Genomic DNA, 14,175 nt, shown 5'->3' on the forward strand with positions numbered 1-14,175 from the left:
AGGGGTGGTGATTACAGACTAGAGGTTAAAATAATTCAGAAATTTGAAAATCAAAAAAAATTTCAATTTTTTTAAAAAAAAATCATAAAATTTCCTTTAGTCCGGGTTGGTGTTACCAACCGGGACTAAAGGTGGAGCTCCACGTGGCCGCGCCCTTTAGTCCCGGTTCTGGATTGAACCGGGACTAAAGGGGAGAGGCATTAGTACCGACACTTTAGTCCCGGTTCAGGAACTGGGACTAAAGGCCCTTATGAACCGGGACTATAGGCCCTTTTTCTACCAGTGTGGGTCCATTGGGATATTTTTAGTCCATGCAATTATGCCCTTTACTTTCTGTCCAGAATTGGTTTTATCAAAAACTTGCACTAACAAGTTTCTGTTTTTGCCAAACTAACCTTGCCAACCCCTTCATCATCTAAAGAGAATAGGATCTGGAGATTTTGGCCACCCCAAGAGTTGCCTAGATGCCCTTGGCATTCTGTCAAGCACCTTCTGTGCATAGCCAGATTTGACATGATTTTTAGTTTGCATTGTGAACCTGGTCCTCTGACCCAACAACCTTGTACACTAAGCTCCTAGCTACTTCTAACCAAGATCTGCTAATTGCCAGCCTCACCCAAGCTCTCTAACACACGCTGGCATTTCGTCAAACACCTAGCTTGCGTGCATTGGGCGTGCCAAGAGCGCACGTTTTGCACACACGCGCACTGAGCCGCCGCGTCTCGCTGCCGCCCTCCCCGCGCCCGTGCTGACCTTTGGCCACTCACCGCCAACACGCCCGGCCCCTCCTGCGTCGCAGAGCCGCCCTGGCCGCCTCTGGAGCCCCACAGCGCCGCCGCCATGTCGGACATGGCAGCTAGCGGCCAGCAACAGCAGGCTCCTGCCATGGACGGCGCCGCCCGAGCCACTCTCGCTAGCCAGCTCGCCCCTGGAGCAGTGCCCACTCGTCTGCTAGCCTGTGCCGCCATCCCCAGCCTCGACACGTCGCACTGCAAGCTACAGCGAGGCGGTTCGCCGATCTTATCTCCGACCACCGCGGAACCGACCTAGTCATGCTGTAAATGGAGAACCCCGAGCCCATCCGGACATTCAGGCAACCTCGTACCATCCCCTTAGTGCCCCCACAGCCAGCAATCGACGGGGGAAGGCTGTCTTCCTCGTCTCCGGCCAGTTCGGCCGCCGCCACGCTCCGGCTCCATTCGTCGTGAGCAGGCCCTCTCCCGTCCATCCAACGCCACCACCGACCCCCCTTGATCGTGCGGAGCTACCCAAACCCTCAGCCTCGACCGAGAGCCACCGTAGCCCAAACCCCCAATTACACCCGAAGCCACCTCTACCACAGAGCTCGCCGCCAGCGACTCCCTTCGTCCCTGCCAGCCTGTCGACCACCGAGAGGACCGTCCCGGACTGGCGGATCCATCCCCGCCCTCAGAACCCCGGGGGGAGCCGCCGTTCGTCGACGGCGATCGCCGGAGCCCCGCCTCAGCTCGGCCAGAGGACAAGCTCCTATTCTTGTGGACTTCTCCCGTAGGGATGGAAGATTTAGCCAATCTCCATGCAAAAATTCTAACTTTGGAAGGGACCGATGCTCCCCACAGATTTGTCCAAGATCGGCGATCAGACTCAAGGCACGAGTGGCTGTCGTTGTGCTCTAGCCAGTCCTTCAGCTGTTGCTTTGTGGAGGCCACGAGTCTATATGCAGACCGTATAGTGAAAACACCCCTTCTCTCATAATGCCAAGACCAGAAATCATCACGGACTCTTGAGCTTAACGGGATGTTAAGGATTGCTTCAACGTCCATGGGGTAGAGGTGCTGATCAAGAACATCTCTGTCCCATGTCATATTAACTAGATCAATAAGGTCCGACACCTTGTGAGGAGGATTCAAAGACTTTGGGCAAACCGGCCGAAGCTTAAAACCACGTGGAATCTAATTGTCATTCCATATGTTTGTGTTCTCTCCCGAACCAATTCGTTTCACAAGCCCAAGCTTCAAAGTGTCTCTGCCTTCAATTATGAAGCGCCAAACTTGTGAAGGATGATTGCCCACTTCTGCATCAAGAATGGTGGAAAAAGGGTAGTAAACAGCCTTTAGGATCCACGCACTCAAAGAGGTGGGTTCCTGTAGGAGGCGCTAGGCCTACCTGGCCAGTAATGCCAGGTTAAAAAGCTCGATATCTCGGAAACCCATTCCTCCCATGAACTTTGGTTGTGACATGACTTCCCAAGGGACCCAGGCAGTCTTTCTTTCTCCCTTTTTTGAGCCCCACCAAAACTTGCGTAACAACCCATTAATGTGTTGGCATTGAAACAGGCCATGGAGTAGGTAGGAATAGCTTGAGCAACGGATTTAATAAGCACCTCTTTGCCCCCAACGGACAAAGTTTTCTCCATTCAACCTTGAATATGCTTCCATATTCTATCTTTCACATACTTGAAAGCACCCTCTTTAGCCCGACCAACATCAGAGGGGAGACTAAGATATTTCTCAGAGAGCTGCTCATTCGGAACATCCAAAACTTGCTTGATTTCCTGTCACACATATTCAGCACAGCCCTTGCTAAAGAAGACGAAGAATTTATCTTTATTTATACGTTGACCCGAGGCAGAACAATACCTTTGCAGAAGGTCATCCACCCGTTTTGCCATCTCCGGTGTAGCCTTAAAGAAAAGAAGGCTATCATCTGCAAAGAGAAGATGGTTTACCTCCGGTGCACCTGCTGCCACCGTAATGCCTTGTATCCTCTCCGTTGGAAGCATCGATTTCAACAAACATGAAAGGCCCTCAGCCGCCAGTAGGAAGAGATATGGAGATATGGGATCCCCCTGACTCAAACCACGCAATGGCGTGAAGTCTTATTGTTTCCCTCCATTGAAGATAATAGAAAAGGATACTAAAGAGACACACCACATCACAATCTCTGTGAACTTTGGGCTGATTCCCAATTTCAACATAACCTTCTCCAAATAATTCCACTCTAAACGATCATAGGCTTTCATCATATCGAGTTTCAGAGCACAAAACCTGTTTCCCCTAAGCTTCCTTGTTTTCATGTAGTGTAGGCACTCATATGCTGAGATAAAATTGTTGGTGATTAGACGACCAGGTACAAATGCCAATTGTTCTTCTGTGATGATATCGGGGAGAATAAGTTTGACCCGATTGGCCAGGACCTTTGATGCAATCTTGAAGATCACGTTACAAAGGCTGATCAGTCGAAACTGTCCTAAGTTTTTTGGACTTGCAGTCTTGGGTATTAAGACGATGAATGTTTTGTTTATCTCCTACGGAGAATCCTCTCCACTCAGAACACGTAGCACCATATCGGTTACCTCCTCACCACATAGATCCCAATGCCGTTGAAAAAAATGTGCAGGGAAGCCGTCGGGTCCTGGAGCCTTTGTAGGAAACATTTAAAAGAGAGCCTCCTTGACATCAGCGTTGGTGTAACGAGCCGTCAGAATATTGTTCATGGCATCATCCACTTTCCTTGGTATATGAGACAGGACTTCCTTTATCCCAACCGTATTCTCGGAAGCATACAAGTTACTATAAAAGCTCGTGGCCATACTTGCCATTTCCTGCTCATCTTTGCTTACAGAACCATCCGCACACTGAAGTTCTATGATACGATTTCGGACCTTTCTTGCACTAGCTTTGCGATGGAAGAACTTGGTATTACTATCACCTTCAGCCAACCATTGAATACAGGCTCGTTGACGCCACATAATCTCCTCCCGCAGACATAACTCGGTCATCCGGGCTTCGACCCTTTTTTCTTCATCAGACGGGCTGACTCGACTAGGCATAGCACGCAAGCCCTGCATCTGCGTGTGTAGAGCCCAAAGTTCCGCCCGGACAGCACCAAAAGTGGTGCGACCCCAGCGCTGTAGTGAGCCAGCGACGGAGGCCAGTTTGTGCGATAGATCAGCCACGGTCGATGCTCGGCCCGTAGCATTCCAAGCTTCGGTGACCACATCTCCAAATCTTGGGTCCCGCTCCCACATACATTCGTAAAGGAATTGTTTCTATCGTGCTCTTACACTTGTATCCACCAGATCAATCTCTAACAGTATTGGGCAGTGGTCGGACTTGGCTGCCGTGAGGTGTTCAACAGTGGCGAAAGGGAATAGTCCTGACCAACAAGCTGTCGCTAAAGCTCGGTCCAGACGAACTCTACAGTAATGACCACCAGCCACTTTTTCTCCCAAGTCAAATCTAGGCCCCAGTAACCAAGATCAGCAAGGCCACACACATCCACCGCTTCTCTGAATGCTTCGATCTGGGCACTATCCCGTTCGTTAGGACCATGTTGTTCATCAGCTCTCAAGATCTCATTGAAATCACCTATGCACATCCATGGGAGGGTACTTCCCCCCCCCCTAAGTCTCGTCATTGTGTTCCATGTTTTATACCTCAAACTTCTTGTTGCTTCTCCATAAAAACATGTCAACCTCCATTGTTCCCTGCCTGCTTCAGTAATCCAGGTGTCCACATGATACTCTGAATAGTTCTTTATTGCAACATCAAGAGAGTTTTTCCAGAAGATACGAATGTTGCCACTACGACCAGTACTACCAACACCAAAACTGAAATCAAAACCTAAGGAAGAACGAAGACCCTCAACACGAGCCTTTTGTAACCGAGTTTCTACTAAACAAAGGATAGATGGCGAGCTGATCTCAAGGAGATCACGGAGTTCGCGAACTGTCGCGGGATCGCCTATCCCATGGTAGTTCCAACTTAGTATTTTCATTGGGCCTGGCGGAACCCCTGGTCGGAGCCCGCCAATGTCGCCATCTTGTCATTGCTCTTCTTTAAGGGAGAGCAGCCCTTCCTTTGTTTCTTGAGCTCTCATGGTGAGACATACGCCGGAGGTAGCAGCGGGGTTGCACCCTGGACGGTGCCCGCCAAAGCCAAATTTTGAGCCTCAAATGATATTGTCGTAGAGCCCGGACGAACCATTAGTGCCGCTGCATTGGCACTCTCCGACATCGCTGCATCCAGGTTGCGTCGAGCCCCCACTCCATCTCTGACCTTAGTCTCTGTTGCAGCCATTTTGAGGGGGCTGGTCACATCGTCCTCCTCTGCCCCTGAATCCAGGCCTGCCTCCCGCGATGATCTCTTCTGGGGGGGCGAGTTTTGGCGACGCTCTAGACCTGCACGTCTTGCCCTGCCCCACCCTCGTCCTACCACACAGCCACCCCGCGCCCCACGATCCCAGCTGGGCTACTCCTGAGCTGCCTCCCTTCTTGTTGCTAGCATCCAGCTTCCCCATTGTTTGTTCTTCTCCTCCCAAACGCCATCACCGCATTCCTCATGATTGTGACCCATGAGACCACACACCTTGCAGAAGAAAGGAATCTTCTCATACTTCACCGGAAGAAACTTCCTCCCCTCACCAGTAACATTCAGGGGCGTCACCCTCGTCAGCAGTTTATTCACCTGTATCCTCGCACGAACCCTGACATAATCACCTTCATAAAAGAGGCGAGGCGAGAGTCGTATCTCCTTCACGCGACCAATACGGCGAGCTAGTTGATCCACTACTTCTGCTTTCCGGTACAGCTCCGGGATGTTGTGAATCTGGTCCCAAACATACAGACCATCAAAGACGACAGAAGACGGCTCCTGCTTGCCGTCATAATCCTTGATAAGCATCCCCATCCCCCTAAACCGCCATGGACCTCAATGCACAACCTTCTTCCAATCACCCATGCAAAACATCTGAAAGATGGAGAGATTTTCACCTGCCTCGCGATAAGTTGGCACATTAGCAAGCCTCCAGTCTGACTTCAGCATCTCGAACATCGCCGATCCACTGAACTGCCTTGTAGTGTTTACCTTCCCAATCGCAAGCCACCTCGCATCTGCTGCGTGCTTCTTCACCTCTTCTTCTCCCACCACAACATCATCAAGCTCATCATCCTGCAGATCCAGGTGTTTCAACATCTCCTCCAAGTTTCTCCCCGCTAGGCCTGCCAAAGACGATGACCCCTCGTGGCCCGCCATCTAGGCTACGGCAGCGACTTCAGGGAAACAACACAAGAAACCTGCGCAGAACCCTAGCCCCCTTGTGTCCCTGCAGATCAGGCGGGTTTCAAAGAGGATCGGCAGGGCTAGCCAGCGATCGATCGGGATAAGACTCTAGACGATGACTAGCACCGCCGCCGGAGGCGAAAACCCTTAGCGAGAGGGTAGAAGACCCATGCCTACGTAAGGATTACGTTAAACCATTGGTAGGAGCGATGAATTGTGGGCTTTGCCTTAGAAAAAAAACAAAAGGACGAATGTGGGCTTTGATGTTCGTCTAGTGATGGGCTCTGACCGGCAGCGTGATTTCCCTTGACTGATTGCACACCCGCACCCACTCGCAGGAGGCGAAATGATGACGGCTAGCCTCCGCATTCGCCGCCGCCTCCCTCTCCCCCTACCTAGCTCCCAGCCGCTGGAAGACGATGACCTGCTCTCCAAGATCCTCCTCCGCCTCCCCCCGTAGCCCTCCTCCCTTCCGCGAGCCTCCGTCGTCTGCAGGCGCTGGTGCCGCCTCCTCTCTGACCCCGCTTCCGCATCCACCACCGCCGCAGCCCTCCCCTCCTCGGCTTCCTCGACGACTACCACAGCATCACCTTTGAGCCAGCCCTGGACGCCCCCGACCACCTCCCCCATGGACTCTTCTCCCTCAAGCTCGGCGACCCCTACGTGACCCTCGAATGGTGCCACGGCCTCGCGCTCTTGCTCCTCATGGCTCAGTCCCAGTTAGTTGTGTGGGACCCCGTCGCCGGTCACCAGCATCGCCTGCTCGTTCCCCTGGGGTTTCAGCTCGACCTGGTGATAGATTTCAGCGGGGCGGTGCTTCGCGCTGCTAGAGATGCCGGCGATCACTTCCAAGTGGTCCTCATAGGCAGCGAACGGAAGCAACCCAGAAGAGCGATCGCCTGCGTCTACTCGTCGGAGACAGGCATATGGGGTGACCTCATCTCGGCGCCGCTTCCATTCGATGGCTTTTTTTGTTTTTACGAGCAAGCCCGCAGTGCTGGCCGGGGATTGCCTTCACTGGTCGATTTTTACGGCGGGGTCGCCAAGAAGTACTCTTGGGTTTGATTTGGATAGGCAGAGCCTAGCCCTGGAATTGCTTTTTTTAGAAAAGGAGGATGACCCCCGGCCTTTGCATCTAGCAGATGCATGCGGCCACTTGATTGATTATTCTCGAGAACCTTACAAAGTATCACAACAATACGCCTGAATCCGCCATCTTGGCAACATATGCCACTACTCCTATCCACATAATGAAAGGGGTGCTAGCTGGGCCAAATACCCAGACCACTCACCTAAGCCTATCATCAAAAGCCGAAAGCCCCAGCCAAGCCATATACCGGGGCTGGGGCACAGACCGGTCTGACGCACTCACATGTGTCGTCGCCGCCATCTTCCACAGGTCCGTCTTTATAGCAGATATTGAGGCTTCTACCTTGTCAGGCCACTCTGCCATCGACGCCACCATGACGCCACACAACTACCTCCTCCTGCGTGAGTCCATCTCCGCGCATCGAGCACCAAGTCTCCACTGCACCACGCTGCCGAGACCTGCTGCCATCAATGTTTAAGATGAAGCACCGCTCCACCAAAGAAGCCGCCCACTGGTCCCTCGATCCCGTGAACACCTCCAAGACTGACGCCCCCAAGAGGAAACGACACAATATAGCACCGCCGTCATCTGATCTACAGATCTAGGGTTTCCCCTGGAGATAGCAGATAGTGGCCTTAAACTTCTCCTCGGCGATGCCTTCAAGAAGGGAACGCCGCATAACAGCGCCGTCACCGCTGGCCTTGGCAGCTAGCCAAAGGCAGGTTTTCATCCAGATCTGTTCAAAGAGCCTCCATCAAGCATCGCGTGCACGGATCACCGGGCCGTGGTGCCTCGCCAGATCCATTACAGATCAGCACCGCCACCACATGCCTGCTGTCCACCTCGCGCCGCTCGAAGAAGACACCACTTGGAGCGCCGGATTGCTGCTCCCACGAGCACGCCACGCCCACCGGAGCTCGTAAGGCCGACCCCCTCCTGCTCCAAAGGACGCGCTCGTCCAAGGAATGCAGAGTACTGCCGTGCAGGTCGCCATGCGCCATCGCAGGCAGTAGTACATCACCAAGCAGGAACGGTCCGACCCCTCCGCCACACCTACAACCCCCCGCCGAGACCCACCACCACGCCGCCGGATGCCATGGGCCGCGCAAGCCCGGGCCACCGCCGGTTCCCGCCGAGATCCGCCGCCTAGTCCCAATATAGGAGCCGCGAGGAGACGCCCCGCCGCCGCCGAAAGCCTCACGAGCTTTGCCCGGCGGCGGCACGGGGCTGGGGGCGATTGGCCGGTGGCGCGCTAGGGTTAGGGAGGCGCCCCCGAGTCGCCCTAGGCGAGAGCGACATGGGGGGGACCACCTCATCAGAGATGAAGAAATAAATCTTACTCACCTTTGATGAGATGTTCTTGTGTCCTGGAATTGCTGCCAGGGGACATGTATACCCCGGGCAGATTCACGGTCATGGTCATCCGATCAGATGGTGGTGGGATGGGTTTCCTTTTATTGTCAGGCTTCACCGCCCAACTATGGAGTATGGAGACCGATGGTGATGGTGTTGTGATATGGGAGCCGAGAAGAATTATTGAACTGGACAAGTTACTTGGACTAAATTCAAAGAAACAACCCCCGCAAATGATAGGGTATGCGGAGGAAAATAATTTGGTGTCCCTCTGGACAGTTGTTGGTGTCTTCATGGTCCATCTTGAGTCATTGCAGTTCAAGAAGATCTCCAAGGCAACCATCAGATCTTACTATCATCCATTTGAAACTATCTATACTCCAGATACTAGTAGCATGCCTTTTACATTATGAGTAGAACAAAGCCGAGTTATTTTTTTCATACTTGGCTGATTAAATGCTGTTCACATCCCTTTTCTGTTAGTACTGTCATATCACGTGCTCCTATTGTTGCTTGATGACCTCTTCAAGTCTTCAACATAAATTTCTCATACCTACACAATGTTGTTTCTAGTATTATTGCTTTATCGTTGAACCTGCAACTATCTGCTTCAACTCAGTGCTATGTAGGAAGAATAAAAACTATATGAACTTACTAGAGTGGTTTATACGATTGCTATGCATTCGTGAAATAATCAAATGGACCAACTATTTTGTTGATGATATGGATTGACTGCAGATTAGTTAAACATGATATATACATAATATGAAAATATATGCAATGCACATAGAGATTGGTTAGTTCTGTAACAAATTAATAATTGGAAAAAAATCACTCTTGCTTGCCTACTGAAATATGCAACAGTTGTATCTCTATAATGCTAATGTTAGCACATAGATATAGCTGCATTGTAGTTTTCTGTTCTTTTCAAGATGATGTACATAGCAGTTTTCAGGTGACCAGCTATACGAAAAATTTGCTTGAAGCTACTAAAATTTCGAATAAGTAGCTCAATTGGTACATTTTGAAGCTTAAAATCTAGTTAATTTTCTATCTTTCAATATTTAAATATTGTTATCTCTGCTGAGCTTACTAACAATCTTAAATCCATAATAGTGACTTGGTTTCAAATTTACCAAATAATTGTTATTTTATCACTTGTAGTAGAGTCCTATTGCAAGTGTTTAATGAATTGAGTTTATTTTGTCTTTTTAAATTACAGTTCTGAGTTGATCTAAGTATCTTCTTTATGCATCCTCATATCTATTTGGCTTTCTCTTTTGGATGTCATTGTTCATTTAACTTATGTTAGTATAACAGGCATTGGTGGTGGACATGAGGGCGCTGAAGCTGTGATGCATCCCTGGTGGACACGATGGAGACAATACTTAAATCGGTTATTCTGTTAGATGTGCTATTGTGATGTATCAGTCGAGCAAGTATATGCAAATTGAGGTATCTGAAATGTTCTTATACCAAAGTGTATCACTTTATTTTTAGTACCATTTCTCAAGTACCAAATATCGCCCACCTAGCGACCTCCCATCATCCTTTCATGGATTGCTGCATCCTGGATGATTTCTCCAGGGCCTGCTTCCTTGCATTCTTATAGTTGAGGAGTCTGTCATGTTAAGTGGTAGCAGAATGAAATACTTCCTCTTTCATGTGCTTAGTGAAAAACTTGAATACTCTTTCTTCGTTGTGTTTCATGTAATTGAGTGCTGGTAGATGGTCCAGTAACGATTGGTTTGAGTGAAGATCTGAGTGAGTGTGTTCTGGTTACCGCAGTCTCCTGGTGTCTCTTGGTACAAATTTCCGAATAGACAAAATAATATCTTTTTTACTGAAATTTCTCGTCATAAAAAAATCGATGGGCCAAAAGGATCATATATGCTTGCATTCCTTATCATCTTCTCTCATAGATTCACATTTCCTGTAGGTTTTTGAGTATAGTATAAATACATCTGGGTTAATAAATCCTGATGAAAAAATGCCTAACAGGCTATAAATGCAGCTTGACTGAAGATTATAAAAAAAGTCAGTTGCCGTATGTGCTTGCTGTTAGATGTGTATAGTCCCTTTTCGATATATCCCCATTGTAGAAGGGGTTTCTTACACTTCACCACACATGTATATGTAATAGCCTTTGGCCCTAAATGAATACTAGTTGCTCATTATGCAACATGGCATCAGATGCCAGGCTAGCCCCTTCCTCCCGCACGATGCAACTCCGTGCGTCCAGTACCTAGTCTGCCCGCCGCCGGCCGTCTCCGTCCATCACCGGCCGTCTCCTCCCTAGCCCGACCGGATTCGTCACCCCGCTGCCTCGCTCCACCCACGTTCGTCTTCTCTAGCCGCTGCTTCCTCTCCATCAGGCTGCAGCCGCCTCAGGTCCGTCCGGCCGCTGCTGCTCCTCCATGGGACCGTCGTCGTTGCCTCCAGGCCCGTCCGGCCGCTGCTGCCTCTGGCCCGACCGGCCGCCGTCACCCTAGGCCCATCCAGCCGCTGCTGCCTTTGGCCCGACCGGCCGCCGCCACCCCAGGCCTGCTCGTCCGCCGCTGTGGCCCGCCTGGTTGCTACCGCCCAGGCCGGTTCCCGCTAGGAAGCGGGTGCTTCCTCCCCCCGCGAGCGATTCCCTACCTCGATTCAGATGGAGCGTGATCTTCTGTCTAATCCCGATCCCTCCAGATCGGGTCTCCTGCGTTGACTCCAAAAAAAGAGCTTATCATGTCGTCTTCAGGCTAGGTTGCTGCTCTTCGGTACTCGGTGATTTTCGACGGCACCAACTATGCTGAGTTTGTGGGTGTCATGCTCATCCATATGCGCGGTCTTCTTCTGTGGGACGTTCTCTCTGGAGAGGTCCCATGTCTCCTACCCCGCCAGTGCCCCCGGTTCTTGCCGTTGATGCTTCCCAGGCTGATCAAGATGCAGCCAAGGCTCTTGATGCTGCTGCAGTTGATGCTTATGATCAGCAGGTATCCACCTATTCAGATGCTCTTTCTGTCTACCGCGATGATCTGTCTACCTACACTCAGTGGTGCAATGATGATGCCCGTGCTGCTGCTGTTCTCACTGCAAGTGTCCTCCCTCAGTTTGCTTCGGAGTTCATGAGTCTTGGCACAGTTGCAGCGATGTGGTCTTATCTTTGTCGGCGCTATCAGCCCTTTGGTGATGCTCTTTGCTTATTGTTGGTGCGTTAGGAGCACGCTCTTCAGCAGGGTGACTCGTCTGTTGACGAGTTCTACACACAGAGTTCTGCCATCTGGCGCCAGCTTGACTCTCTTCGGACAGTTGTTTGTGGATCTTGCCGCTACTGTCAGACTATGCGGTCCGACTTGGAGTTTCATCATGTCCATGAGTTTTTATCTCGCGTCCGCTCTGAGTTTGAGCCTTGACGTGCTCACTTGCTTGCTCGTGGTCGTATTCCTATCTCGGAGGTACTTGTTGAGCTTCGTGCTGAGGAGACTCACCTTCGTTCTGCTGGGTTGTTTGTGGTTCCTTCTGTGTTGGCTACCCAAGCTCATGTGTCGTCTGCTCGTCTTACTACTCCACCGCTGTTGCCCACACCTTTAGGGGGTGGGGCGGGTCGCCCTCCTTATGTTGAGAAGGGTCGGTCGCGCCGTGACACATTATGTGACTACTGCTCTAGGCCGGTCACCCAGAGTCTGGTTGTCGTCAGAAGAAGCGCAACTAGAGGCGCTCCTCTTCCAGTGGGACTCCTGTGTCGTCATCGACTCCTTCACTCGCTGACCAGGATATTGTGCGGCTCAAGCGCCTTCTGGCTTCCTCCGGATCTTCATCGACGAGTTCTACTGCTGCTGTGCACTACAAAAAAAGACACATCCGTGACATTTTGGGCCGAACAAATTTTTTTTCTGTCATACATATGACACTTCTATGACGATAATTGTGACAAAACCCGATATCATCATAGATATGATGGGCTCCTACTTCTATGACAAAAAATCATGACAGAAAATGGGCTTTTCGTCCTGGGCGAGCCGGAGACGCAGCTGCATGACATTCTTTGGGCCGTCCATGACAGAAAAAACCATGGTAGAAGCGAGGGGGAGGAAAACTTCAGGGAGTTTCCGGTTACGGTGGGAGGTCGGGGGCCGAGCGATGCGTGTTTCTCTCATACACGTACGCGTGTGTGTGCGAGGCGTTGGCTCTAACCGAACCCGAGCGTGGCGTTGGGCTCTAACTGAACCCGAGCGATTGCACTACAGGCTACACGTTACTGAACCCGAGCGATCGATCGATGGCTGTTAACTAAACCCGATCGAGCGATTCCTTCACTACTCCTGCTAACTGAAGCCGATCGATGCTGCCTCTGGGATGAACAGTGAGTGTTGCGGGGGGTGGGGGGGTTGGATGAACAGTGAGCGGTGGCGTTGCATCTGGATGAACAGGACCCCGTGGTGTGGTGGAGGGCTGGATGAACAGTAGATGGTGGAGGGGTGCCCGTGGAGGAGTGGTTGAACAGGACCCCATGGTGTGGAGGGCTAGATGAACAGTAGACGATGGAGGGGTGCCCGTGGAGGGGTGGTTGAACAGTAGCCGGTGGAGTAGCGTGCGGTGGAGGCTGGATGAACAGGAGTCCGTGGAGGCTAGAGGAGGTCGATGGTAGCCCATGGAGGCTGGAGGAGGTCGATGGTGGAGATGAACAGTATCCCGTGGAGTCCCATTTTGCGGTATGCCACACCCCTCCCGATGAACAGGACCCCCGTTTCGACCGTAGGAGGTCCATTTCGTCCGTTTTGCGGTACGCCACACCCCTCCCGATCAACAGGACCCCCGTTTCGACCGTAGGAGGTCCGTTTCCTCCATTTTGCGTTACGCCACACCCCTCCCGATCAACAGGACCCCCGTTTCGACCGTAGGAGGTCCGTTTCCTCCGTTCTGCGGTACGCCACACTAGTAGAAAACAGGGCTTTGGTCCAGGGCAGTTTTCACATTAGTCTCGGTTCAGTCAAGAACCGGGACTAATGTGAGCATTTATCCCGGTTCGTGTGGCTAAGGCATTAGTCCCGGTTCATCTGGGCCCTTTAGTCCCGGTTCGTGCCACGAACCGGGACTAAAGGGTGCGATGCCCATTAGTCCCGGTTGGTGGCACCAACCGGGACGAAAGGTTAGACCTTTAGTACCGGTTGGTGCCACCAACCGGTACTAATGGGTTTTGAGGCATTAGTACCGGTTCATGGCACGAACCGGTACTAAAGGTAGCATTTTCAAACTCTCACCCCCCCATGGACTGCCTTTTCAGTTTATAAAAAACAAAAGAAAATGATGGAAATGTCAAAAAAAATAAAATAAACTAAGTTTCCCATGTGATATGTGGTCTACTTGTTGGGAAAATTTACAAATATGAATTTCAACTTTATTTGCAAAATCACTCTGGAATTTGTAAAATGGGCATAACTTTTGCATACGAACTCGGATTAAAAAGTTTTTTATATGAAAAATCATCTACTCGAAAAGTTACGGGGCTTTTAAGATCTAGAGTGGAAAAAATCGAAAAAATTACTAGTCAAATCTGGTCAAACAATGGTCAAACTAATATTCCAGAATATTAGTGTTACTAAATAATTATTTCAGTTATTTGAATTTTGGTCAAATCTGGTCAAACTGTGGTCAAACAAATTATTCAAGAAATATTAGTGTTACTAAATAATTATTGTTTTTTAAAAC

General features: G+C 50.7%; 1 pseudogene; it reads left to right on the forward strand.

Annotated features, from left to right (window-relative positions):
- The first annotated feature begins 6,390 nt into the window (after positions 1-6,390).
- Positions 6,391-8,897, forward strand: LOC123129382 (uncharacterized; annotated as a pseudogene).
- Positions 8,898-14,175: the final 5,278 nt, after the last annotated feature.

Source organism: Triticum aestivum, chromosome 6A (assembly GCF_018294505.1).
Source record: "Triticum aestivum cultivar Chinese Spring chromosome 6A, IWGSC CS RefSeq v2.1, whole genome shotgun sequence".
Lineage (NCBI taxonomy): Eukaryota > Viridiplantae > Streptophyta > Magnoliopsida > Poales > Poaceae > Triticum > Triticum aestivum.